The following is a 13,165-nucleotide window of genomic DNA, read 5'->3' as shown; positions in this document are numbered from 1 at the left end:
TTGTGTTAAGCGTGACCTTAAGAGCAGAGGAACATTTGAAAACTTTCTTTCTAAAAGTGATCAGAAGCTGATTTAAAATGAATTTTGAAAACTTCCTCGCAAAACCGTAGGGTGCTAGCTGATTCTGATGTTCAGTATATACTGTTGTCGATATTCTAAGGCATGGGCTGCAGAATAATTTGTCCCCTTTTGGCCCCTATTAGAAACAGACTCGTAAATTTATTGGTTCCTGCTTGTTTATTTATTGCTGTGAAACGAATTTTGTAGCCATTATTTTAGTCCTTTGGTCTTTTTTATGCAATTTTGCGCTTGATCGATTTTTCATCTCAACCTGAGTTTTTCTTCATCTAAAAGGGGATAAACAGGTACAGCCCAGAATGTCTTAAATGGCTGAGCTGCTCCGTTGGAGCTTTACGGCTTACTTATGATAAATCAAATAAAAATTGTAACAAGGTTGCTTTTTGTTTTAACTGTATCAATAGCTCTCCAACGTTTGAGGTCCCATATTGACATTATATCCCCCATTGCAAGACAAGATACAATCGGAACCCTTGTTTGTCATTTAAGAGCCAGTTGTCGGGCGTTACGATTAATGAGCGTTAAAGACTCTTGAAGTATTTTGTTTTTAATCTATTCTACAACGTTCAAATACTGAACATCACAAGTTGAACACTCTATAGTTTTGCGAGTGAAAATTGAGAATTTGACGTTATATTAAAGTTGATGAAATTCATCAAATTTTGTCAGAAAAATTGTTTTAAAGTGTTGTTCTTCTCAGCCTGTGTTCATTTACGATTGAGTTTGTGTTTGCGTTTTACATGAATGAGGGAAATGATGCGCATAAATTGTAATTTCTTGAACTTTTTTGTGAAATGTGAATGGATTTTATCAGCTTTAATTAAAGTATCTGTAATTATCATCGCGTATTATCTGATTTTTGCCACGCATTGTTTTAAGCTTGACCTTAAGAGCAGAAGTACATTAGTGAAACTTGCTTTCAAAAAGCAATCAGAAGCTGATTTAATATGAATTCAAAAAAATTCCTCGCAAAACCGTAGGTTGCTAGCTTACTTCTGATGTTCAGTATATACTGTTGTCTAAATTCTAAGGCATGGGCTGCAGAATATTTTGTCCCCTTTTGGCCTCTGTTAGAAACAGACTTACCAATTTATGGATTCCTGCTTGTTTATTAATTGCTGTGAAACAAAGTTTCTAGCCATTATTTTAGTCCTATGGTCTTTGGATTTTTGCGCTTGACCCATTTTTCATCTCAACCTATGAGTTTTTCTTCATCTAAAAAGGGATCAACAGTTAAAGCCCAGAAGGTCTTAAGGGGCTGAGCTGCTCCGTTGGAGCTTTACGGCTTACTTATCTGAGATAAGTCAAATAAAAATGTAACAAGGTTGCTTTTTGTTTTAACTGTATCAATGGCTCTCCATTTGAGATCTCATATTGACGTTATATCCCCCATTACAAGACAAGATACCATCAAAACCCATGTTTGTCATTTGAGAGCAAATTGTCGACCGTTACGATGATTGAGCGTTATAGACTCTAGAAGTAATTTTTTTATATTCTACAACGCTCAAATACTGAACATCCAAAGTAAGTTGAACAATCTATAATTTTGCGAGTGAAATTTGAATTTTTGACGTCTTTTTAAAGTTCATGAAATCCATCAAATTTTGACAATAAAGTTTTTTAAAATGTTGTTCTTTATAGCGTGTGTTCAGCTACGAATGAGCTTGTCTTTGCGTTTTACATGAATGAGAGAAATGATGCGCATGAATTGTAATTTCCTGGAATTTTTGTGAAATTTGGATGGGTTTTATCAGCTTTAATTAAAGTATCTGTAATTAAGTATCTGTAATTATCATCGCGTATTATCTGATTTTTGCCGCGTATTATTTTAAGCATGACCTTAAGAGCAGAGGAACATTAGTAAAATATGCTTTCAAAAAGCGATCAAAAGCTGTTATGAAGTTAAAAAACTTCCTCTCAAAAAAGTAGGGTGCTAGCGTACTTCTGATTTTCAGTTTATCCTGTTGTATAATATCTAAGGCTTGGGCTGCAGAATATTTTTGCCCCTATTAGAAACAAAGTTACCAATTTATGGGTTCCTGCTTGTTTATTAATTGCTATTAATTGCTGTAAAACGAAGTTTATAGCCATTATTTTAGTCCTGTGGTCTTTTTATGCAATTTTTGGCTTGACCGATTTTTCATCTTAACCTATGAGTTTTTCATCATCTAAAAGGGGATAAACAGGTAAAGCCCAGAATATCTTAAGTGGCTGAGCTGCTCCGTTGGAGCTTTACGGCTTACTTATTTATGATAAATCAAATAAAAATTGTAACAAGATTGCTTTTTGTTTTAACTGTATCAATAGCTCTCCAACGTTTGAGGTCCCATATTGACATTATATCCCCCATTGCAAGACAAGATACAATCGGAACCCTTGTTTGTCATTTAAGAGCCAGTTTGCGGGCGTTACGATTAATGAGCGTTAAAGACTCTAGAAGTATTTTGTTTTTAATCTATTCTACAACGTTCAAATACTGAACATCACAAGTTGAACACTCTATAGTTTTGCGAGTGAAAATTGAGAATTTGACGTTATATTAAAGTTGATGAAATTCATCAAATTTTGTCAGAAAAATTGTTTTAAAGTGTTGTTTTTCTCAGCCTGCGTTCATTTACGATTGAGTTTGTGTTTGCGTTTTACATGAATGAGGGAAATGATGCGCATAAATTATAATTTCTTGAACTTTTTTGTGAAATGTGAATGGATTTTATCAGCTTTAATTAAAGTATCTGTAATTTTCATCGCGTATTATCTGATTTTTTGCCACGCATTGTTTTAAGCTTGACCTTAAGAGCAGAAGTACATTAGTGAAACTTGCTTTCAAAAAGCAATCAGAAGCTGATTTAACGAATTCAAAAAAATTCCTCGCAAAACCGTAGGTTGCTAGCTTACTTCTGATGTTCAGTATATACTGTTGTCTAAATTCTAAGGCATGGGCTGCAGAATATTGTCCCCTTTTGGCCTCTGTTAGAAACAGACTTATACCAATTTATGGATTCCTGCTTGTTTATTAATTGCTGTGAAACAAAGTTTCTAGCCATTATTTTAGTCCTATGGTCTTTGGATTTTTGCGCTTGACCCATTTTTCATCTCAACCTATGAGTTTTTCTTCATCTAAAAAGGGATCAACAGTTAAAGCCCAGAAGGTCTTAAGGGGCTGAGCTGCTCCGTTGGAGCTTTACGGCTTACTTTTCTGAGATAAGTCAAAAAAAGGTAACAAGGTTGCTTTTTGTTTTAACTGTATCAATGGCTCTCCATTTGAGATCTCATATTGACGTTATATCCCCCATTACAAGACAAGATACCATCAAAACCCATGTTTGTCATTTGAGAGCAAATTGTCGACCGTTACGATGAATGAGCGTTATAGACTCTAGAAGTAATTTTTTTTATATTCTACAACGCTCAAATACTGAACATCCAAAGTAAGTTGAACAATCTATAATTTTGCGAGTGAAATTTGAATTTTTGACGTCTTTTTAAAGTTCATGAAATCCATCAAATTTTGACAATAAAGTTTTTTAAAATGTTGTTCTTTATAGCGTGTGTTCAGCTACGAATGAGTTTGTCTTTGCGTTTTACATGAATGAGAGAAATGATGCGCATGAATTGTAATTTCCTGGAATTTTTGTGAAATTTGGATGGGTTTTATCAGCTTTAATTAAAGTATCTGTAATTAAGTATCTGTAATTATCATCGCGTATTATCTGATTTTTGCCGCGTATTATTTTAAGCATGACCTTAAGAGCAGAGGAACATTAGTAAAATATGCTTTCAAAAAGCGATCAAAAGCTGTTATGAAGTTAAAAAACTTCCTCTCAAAAAAGTAGGGTGCTAGCGTACTTCTGATTTTCAGTTTATCCTGTTGTATAATATCTAAGGCTTGGGCTGCAGAATATTTTTGCCCCTATTAGAAACAAAGTTACCAATTTATGGGTTCCTGCTTGTTTATTAATTGCTATTAATTGCTGTAAAACGAAGTTTATAGCCATTATTTTAGTCCTGTGTTCTTTATGCAATTTTGCGCTTGACCGATTTTTCATCTCAACCTATGAGTTTTTCATCATCTAAAAGGGGATCAACAGGTAAAGCCCTAAAGGTCTTAAGGGGCTGAGCTGCTCCGTTGGAGCTTTACGGCTTACTTATGATAAATCAAATAAAAATTGTAACAAGGTTGCTTTTTGTTTTAACTGTATCAATAGCTCTCCAACATTTGAGGTCTCATATTGACGTTATATCTCGCATTGCAAGACAAGATACAATTCGAACCCATGCTTGTCTTTTGAGAGCAAGTTGTCGACCGTTACGATTAATGAGCGTTATAGACTCTAGAAATAATTTTTTTTATATTCTACAACGCTCAAATACTGAACATCCAAAGTAAGTTGAGCACTATAGTTTTGGAGTGAAAATTGAATTTTCGACGTCATATTAAAGTTGATGAAATGCATCCAATTTTGACAGTAAAGTTGCTTTAGAGCGTTATTCTTTTTTAGCGTTTGTTCAACTACGAATGAGTTTGTATTTGCATTTTACATGAGGGAGAGAAGTGATGCGCATAAATTGTTTTTTTCTGAACTTTTTTTTGTGAAATTGATGGATTTTATCAGCTTTAATAAGGGTATCTGTGATTACCATCGCGTATTATCTGATTTTTGGCGCGTATTGTTTTAAGCGTGACCTTAAGAGCAGAGGAACATTAGAAAACTTTCTTTCTAAAAGTGATCAGAAGCTGATTTAAAATGAATTTAGAAAACTTCGCAAAACCGTAGGGTGCTAGCTGATTCTGATGTTCAGTATATACTGTTGTCGATATTCTAAGGCATGGGCTGCAGAATAATTTGTCCCCCTTTGGCCCCTATTAGAAACAGACTCACCAATTTATTGGTTCCTGCTTGTTTATTTATTGCTGTGAAACGAATTTTGTAGCCATTATTTTAGTCCTTTGGTCTTTTTTATGCAATTTTGCGCTTGATCGATTTTTCATCTCAACCTGAGTTTTTCTGCATTTAAAAGGGGATAAACAGATAAAGCCCAGAATGTCTTAAATGGCTGAGCTGCTCCGTTGGAGCTTTACGGCTTACTTATTTATGATAAGTCAAATAAAAATTGTAACAAGGTTGCTTTTTGTTTTAGCTGTATCAATAGCTCTCCAACGTTTGAGGTCTCATATCGACGTTATATCCCCCATTGCAAGACAAGATACAATCGGAACCCTTGTTTGTCATTTAAGAGCCAGTTGTCGGCCGTTACGATTAATGAGCGTTAAAGACTCTAGAAGTATTTTCTTTTTAATCTATTCTACAACGTTCAAATACTGAACATCACAAGTTGAACACTCTATGGTGTTGCGAGTGAAAATTGAAAATTTGACGTTATATTAAAGTTGATGAAATCCATCAAATTTCGACAGAAAAATTGTTTTAAAGTGTTGTTCTTTTTAGCCTGTGTTCAGCTACGATTGAGTTTGTGTTTGCGTTTTACATGAATGAGGGAAATGATGCGCATAAATTGTAATTTCCTGAACTTTTTTGTGAAATGTGAATGGATTTTATCAGCTTCAATTAAAGTATCTGTAATTATCATCGCGTATTATCTGATTTTTGCAACGCATTGTTTTAAGCCCTTGAGAAGCATTGTCTTAAGCATGACCAGAAGAACATTAGTGAAACTTTTGCTTTCAAAAAGCAATCAGAAGCTGATTTAATATGAATTCAAAAAAATTCCTCGCAAAACCGTAGGTTGCTAGCTTACTTCTGATGTTCAGTATATACTGTTGTCTAAATTCTAAGGCATGGGCTGCAGAATATTTTGTCCCCTTTTGGCCTCTGTTAGAAACAGACTTACCAATTTATGGATTCCTGCTTGTTTATTAATTGCTCTGAAACAAAGTTTCTAGCCATTATTTTAGTCCCATGGTCTTTGAATTTTTGCGCTTGACCCATTTTTCATCTCAACCTATGAGTTTTTCTTCATCTAAAAAGGGATCAACAGTTAAAGCCCAGAAGTTCTTAAGGGGCTGAGCTGCTCCGTTGGAGCTTTACGGCTTACTTATCTGAGATAAGTCAAATAAAAAATGTAACAAGTTTGCCTTTTGTTTTAACTGTATCAATGGCTCTCCGACATTTGAGATCTCATATTGACGTTATAGCCCCCATTACAAGACAAGATACCATCAAAACCCATGTTTGTCATTTGAGAGCAAATTGTCGACCGTTACGATGAATGAGCGTTATAGACTCTAGAAGTAATTTGTTTTTAATCTTCTACAACGCTCAAATACTGAACATCCAAAGTCATTTGAACAATCTATAATTTTGCGAGTGAAATTTGAATTTTTGACGTCTTTATAAAGTTGATGAAATCCATCAAATTTTGACAATAAAGTTTTTTAAAATGTTGTTCTTTATAGCGTGTGTTCAGCTACGAATGAGTGTGTATTTGCGTTTTACATGAGGGAGAGAAATGATGCGAATAAGTTGTAATTTCCTGAACTTTTTGTGAATTTTGGATGGATTTTATCAGCTTTAATTAAAGTATCTGTAATTGCCATCTGGTATTATCTGATTTTTGCGGTGTATTATTTTAATCATGACCTTAAGATCAGAGGAACATTAGTAAAATATGCTTTCAAAAAGCGATCAGAAGCTGTTATGAAGTTAAAAAACTTCCTCTCAAAAAAAAAGTAGGGTGCTAGCGTACTTCTGATTTTCAGTTTATACTGTTGTATAATATCTAAGGCTTGGGCTGCAGAATATTTTTGCCCCTATTAGAAACAAAGTTACCAATTTATGGGTTCCTGCTTGTTTATTAATTGCTGTAAAACGAAATTTATAGCCATTATTTTAGTCCTGTGGTCTCTTTTATGCAATTTTTGGCTTGACCGATTTTTCGTCTCAACCTATGAGTTTTTCTTCATCTAAAAGGGGACCAACAGGTAAAGCCCAGAAGGTCTTAAGGGGCTGAGCTGCTCCGTTGGAGCTTTACGGCTTACTTATCTAAGATAAGTCAAATAAAAAATGTAACAAGGTTGCCTTTTGTTTTAACTGTATCAATAGCTCTCCAACATTTGAGGTCTAATATTGACGTTATATCTCGCATTGCAAGACAAGATACAATCGGAACCCATGTTTGTCATTTGAGAGCAAGTTGTCGACCGTTACGATTAATGAGCGTTATAGACTGTAGAAGTAATTTGTTTTTAATCTTCTACAACGCTCAAATACTGAACATCCAAAGTCATTTGAACAATCTATAATTTTGCGAGTGAAATTTGAATTTTTGACGTCTTTTTAAAGTTGATGAAATCCATCAAATTTTGACAATAAAGTTTTTTAAAATGTTGTTCTTTATAGCGTGTGTTCAGCTACGATTGAGTTTGTATTTGCTTTTTACATGAGGGAGAGAAATGATGCGAATAAATTGTAATTTCCTGAACTTTTTGTGAAATTTGGATGGATTTTATCAGCTTTAATTAAAGTATCTGTAATTGCCATCTCGTATTATCTGATTTTTGCGGCGTATTATTTTAAGCATGACCTTAAGAGCAGAGGAACATTAGTAAAATATGCTTCAAAAAGCGATCAAAAGCTGTTATGAAGTTAAAAAACTTCCTCTCAAAAAAGTAGGGTGCTAGCGTACTTCTGATTTTCAGTTTATACTGTTGTATAATATCTAAGGCTTGGGCTGCAGAATATTTTTGCCCCTATTAGAAACAAAGTTACCAATTTATGGGTTCCTGCTTGTTTTTTAATTGCTGTAAAACGAAGTTTATAGCCATTATTTTAGTCCTGTGGTCTTTTTTATGCAATTTTTGGCTTGACCGATTTTTCGTCTCAACCTATGAGTTTTTCTTCATCTAAAAGGGGATCAACAGGTAAAGCTCAGAAGGTCTTAAGGGGCTGAGCTGCTCCGTTGGAGCTTTACGGCTTACTTATCTAAGATAAGTCAAATAAAAAATGTAACAAGGTTGCCTTTTGTTTTAACTGTATCAATAGCTCTCCAACATTTGAGGTCTAATATTGACGTTATATCTCGCATTGCAAGACAAGATACAATCGGAACCCATGTTTGTCATTTGAGAGCAAAATGTCGACCGTTACGATTAATGAGCGTTATAGACTCTAGAAGTAGTATATTTTTTACTCTTTTCTACAACGTTCAAATGCTGAACATCCAAAGTAAGTTGAACACTATAGTTTTGCGAGTGAAAATTGAATTTTTGATGTCATTTTAAAGTTGATGAAATTCATCAAATTTTGACAGTAAAGTTGTTCTAAAATTTAATTTTTTTAGCTTGTGTTCAGCTACGAATAAGTTTGTATTTGCGTTTTTCATGAGGGAGAGAAATGATTTGAATAAATTGTATTTTCCTGAACTTTTTTGTGAAATTTGGATGGATTTTTATCAGCTTTAATTAAAGTATCTGTAATTACCATCGCGTATTATCTGATTTTTGCCGTGTATTTTTTAAGCATGACCTTAAGAGCAGAGGAACATTAGTAAAACTTGCTTTCAAAAAGCGATCAGAAGCTGATTAAATATGAAGTTAAAAAACTTCCTCGCAAAAACGTAGGGTGCTAGCGTACTTCTGATTTTCAGTTTATACTGTTGTATAATATCTAAGGCTTGGGCTGCAGAATATTTTTGCCCCTATTAGAAACAAAGTTACCAATTTATGGGTTCCTGCTTGTTTTTTAATTGCTGTAAAACGAAGTTTATAGCCATTATTTTAGTCCTGTGGTCTCTTTTATGCAATTTTTGGCTTGACCGATTTTTCGTCTCAACCTATGAGTTTTTCTTCATCTAAAAGGGGACCAACAGGTAAAGCCCAGAAGGTCTTAAGGGGCTGAGCTGCTCCGTTGGAGCTTTACGGCTTACTTATCTAAGATAAGTCAAATAAAAAATGTAACAAGGTTGCCTTTTGTTTTAACTGTATCAATAGCTCTCCAACATTTGAGGTCTAATATTGACGTTATATCTCGCATTGCAAGACAAGATACAATCGGAACCCATGTTTGTCATTTGAGAGCAAGTTGTCGACCGTTACGATTAATGAGCGTTATAGACTGTAGAAGTAATTTGTTTTTAATCTTCTACAACGCTCAAATACTGAACATCCAAAGTCATTTGAACAATCTATAATTTTGCGAGTGAAATTTGAATTTTTGACGTCTTTTTAAAGTTGATGAAATCCATCAAATTTTGACAATAAAGTTTTTTAAAATGTTGTTCTTTATAGCGTGTGTTCAGCTACGATTGAGTTTGTATTTGCTTTTTACATGAGGGAGAGAAATGATGCGAATAAATTGTAATTTCCTGAACTTTTTGTGAAATTTGGATGGATTTTATCAGCTTTAATTAAAGTATCTGTAATTGCCATCTCGTATTATCTGATTTTTGCGGCGTATTATTTTAAGCATGACCTTAAGAGCAGAGGAACATTAGTAAAATATGCTTCAAAAAGCGATCAAAAGCTGTTATGAAGTTAAAAAACTTCCTCTCAAAAAAGTAGGGTGCTAGCGTACTTCTGATTTTCAGTTTATACTGTTGTATAATATCTAAGGCTTGGGCTGCAGAATATTTTTGCCCCTATTAGAAACAAAGTTACCAATTTATGGGTTCCTGCTTGTTTTTTAATTGCTGTAAAACGAAGTTTATAGCCATTATTTTAGTCCTGTGGTCTTTTTTATGCAATTTTTGGCTTGACCGATTTTTCGTCTCAACCTATGAGTTTTTCTTCATCTAAAAGGGGATCAACAGGTAAAGCTCAGAAGGTCTTAAGGGGCTGAGCTGCTCCGTTGGAGCTTTACGGCTTACTTATCTAAGATAAGTCAAATAAAAAATGTAACAAGGTTGCCTTTTGTTTTAACTGTATCAATAGCTCTCCAACATTTGAGGTCTAATATTGACGTTATATCTCGCATTGCAAGACAAGATACAATCGGAACCCATGTTTGTCATTTGAGAGCAAAATGTCGACCGTTACGATTAATGAGCGTTATAGACTCTAGAAGTAGTATATTTTTTACTCTTTTCTACAACGTTCAAATGCTGAACATCCAAAGTAAGTTGAACACTATAGTTTTGCGAGTGAAAATTGAATTTTTGATGTCATTTTAAAGTTGATGAAATTCATCAAATTTTGACAGTAAAGTTGTTCTAAAATTTAATTTTTTTAGCTTGTGTTCAGCTACGAATAAGTTTGTATTTGCGTTTTTCATGAGGGAGAGAAATGATTTGAATAAATTGTATTTTCCTGAACTTTTTTGTGAAATTTGGATGGATTTTTATCAGCTTTAATTAAAGTATCTGTAATTACCATCGCGTATTATCTGATTTTTGCCGTGTATTTTTTAAGCATGACCTTAAGAGCAGAGGAACATTAGTAAAACTTGCTTTCAAAAAGCGATCAGAAGCTGATTAAATATGAAGTTAAAAAACTTCCTCGCAAAAACGTAGGGTGCTAGCGTACTTCTGATTTTCAGTTTATACTGTTGTATAATATCTAAGGCTTGGGCTGCAGAATATTTTTGCCCCTATTAGAAACAAAGTTACCAATTTATGGTTCCTGCTTGTTTTTTAATTGCTGTAAAACGAAGTTTATAGCCATTATTTTAGTCCTGTGGTCTTTTTTATGCACTTTTTGGCTTGACCGATTTTTCGTCTCAACCTATGAGTTTTTCTTCATCTAAAAGGGGATCAACAGGTAAAGCCCAGAAGGTCTTAAGGGGCTGAGCTGCTCCGTTGGAGCTTTACGGCTTACTTATCTAAGATAAGTCAAATAAAAAATGTAACAAGGTTGCCTTTTGTTTTAACTGTATCAATAGCTCTCCAACATTTGAGGTCTAATATTGACGTTATATCTCGCATTGCAAGACAAGATACAATCGGAACCCATGTTTGTCATTTGAGAGCAAAATGTCGACCGTTACCATTAATGAGCGTTATAGACTCTAGAAGTAGTATATTTTTTACTCTTTTCTACAACGTTCAAATGCTGAACATCCAAAGTAAGTTGAACACTATAGTTTTGCGAGTGAAAATTGAATTTTTGATGTCATTTTAAAGTTGATGAAATTCATCAAATTTTGACAGTAAAGTTGTTCTAAAATTTAATTTTTTTAGCTTGTGTTCAGCTACGAATAAGTTTGTATTTGCGTTTTTCATGAGGGAGAGAAATGATTTGAATAAATTGTATTTTCCTGAACTTTTTTGTGAAATTTGGATGGATTTTTATCAGCTTTAATTAAAGTATCTGTAATTACCATCGCGTATTATCTGATTTTTGCCGTGTATTTTTTAAGCATGACCTTAAGAGCAGAGGAACATTAGTAAAACTTGATTTCAAAAAGCGATCAGAAGCTGATTAAATATGAAGTTAAAAAACTTCCTCGCAAAAACGTAGGGTGCTAGCGTACTTCTGATGTTCAGTATATACTGTTGTTTAAATTCTAAGGCTTGGCCTGCAGAATATTTTTGCCCCTATTAGAAACAAACTTACCAATTTATGGGATCCTGCTTGTTTATTAATTGCTGTAAAACGAAGTTTGTAGCCATTATTTTAGTCCTGTGTTCTTTATGCAATTTTGCGCTTGACCGATTTTTCATCTGAACCTATGAGTTTTTCTTCATCTAAAAGGGGATTAACAAGTAAATCCCGGAGGGCATTAAGTGGCTGAGCTGCTCTCTTAGAGCTTTACGGCTTAATTTTACGGTGTGAAAGGAGGCTCTCAATCTAACATTTCTGAACCCCCTCAGTCAGCTCGTCCCATTTTTCCTCCACCCTCCTTCACCTGCTGATTCGGTGCCGCCTCCCCCCCCCACCCGACCACGCTTGATCCCCCCTTTCTGCTCGACCAACCCCCCCCCCCAATGATAACATCCCTAAGCCCCAGTTGGCTGCTGCCGAAGCCAAACGCTCGCGGTTAGTTTGAGAGCAGTTCGCCTGGCTTTAGTCGGTTGTTTTAAGCTAAATTTCGCTCGTGCGTTTGTGGGCTGCCAGATTTCACTTTCAGAGTGACCTATTCGCCCATTTCTGCGTGATATGATAAACTTTTGGGATCTTTTCCGTTTGTGCCCCCTCTCCCAGCTTAGTGGGTGCATTTTATTTGCAAACTATTTCTGCGAATGATTCGAATAAGATAATCAGTAATCATATATGTTCCTTTTTTTACCAAACTTCCCCTCGCCCAAGCAATATTTGACTTCCCCTCGCCCAAGCAATATTTGCAACCCCCAAGCGAGCGTGACTAATTTTTACGTGATAATTTACTATTTAATACCACAAGCTCTTTAATTTTGACAGTAAAGTTGTTTTAAAGTGTTGTTCGTTTTAGCGTGTGTTCAGCTACGAATGGATTTGTCTTTGCGTTTTACATGAATGAGAGAAATGATGCGCATGAATTGTAATTTCCTGGAATTTTTGTAAAATTTGGATGGGTTTTATCAGCTTTAATTAAAGTATCTGTAATTAAGTATCTGTAATTACCATCGCGTATTATCTGATTTTTGCCGTGTATTTTTTTAAGCATGACCTTAAGAGCAGAGGAACATTAGTAAAACTTGCGTTCAAAAAGCGATCAGAAGCTGATTAAATATGAAGTTAAAAAACTTCCTCGCAAAAACGTAGGGTGCTAGCGTACTTCTGATGTTCAGTATATACTGACTGTTGTTTAAATTCTAAGGCTTGGCCTGCAGAATATTTTTGCCCCTATTAGAAACAAACTTACCAATTTATGGGTTCCTGCTTGTTTATTAATTGCTGTAAAACGAAATTGATAGCCATTATTTTAGTCCTGTGGTCTTTTTTATGCAATTTTTGGCTTGACCGATTTTTCGTCTCAACCTATGAGTTTTTCTTCATCTAAAAGGGGATCAACAGGTAAAGCCCAGAAGGTCTTAAGGGGCTGAGCTGCTCCGTTGGAGCTTTACGGCTTAATTTAGAGCTTTACGGCTTAATTCGGTACCGCCCCCCCCCCCCCCCGACCATGCTTGATCCCCCTTTTTCCGCTCGACCAACCCCCCCCCCTTAATGATAGCATCCCTAAGCCCCAGTTGGCTGCTGCCGAAGCCAAACGCT

The 13,165-nt window shown here is 34.9% G+C and overlaps 1 protein-coding gene across 1 annotated transcript in view; it reads left to right on the top strand.

Annotated features, from left to right (window-relative positions):
* The window catches only part of LOC142336238 (uncharacterized), a 35,724-nt gene that overhangs the window by 5,737 nt on the left and 16,822 nt on the right, over nucleotides 1–13,165 (top strand). The gene's annotated exons all lie outside the window — the stretch shown is intronic.

This window comes from Convolutriloba macropyga, chromosome 3, assembly GCF_964194025.1.
Source record: "Convolutriloba macropyga chromosome 3, txConMacr16.3, whole genome shotgun sequence".
NCBI lineage: Eukaryota > Metazoa > Xenacoelomorpha > Acoela > Convolutidae > Convolutriloba > Convolutriloba macropyga.
This window is presented reverse-complemented; position numbering and strand designations above follow the sequence as displayed.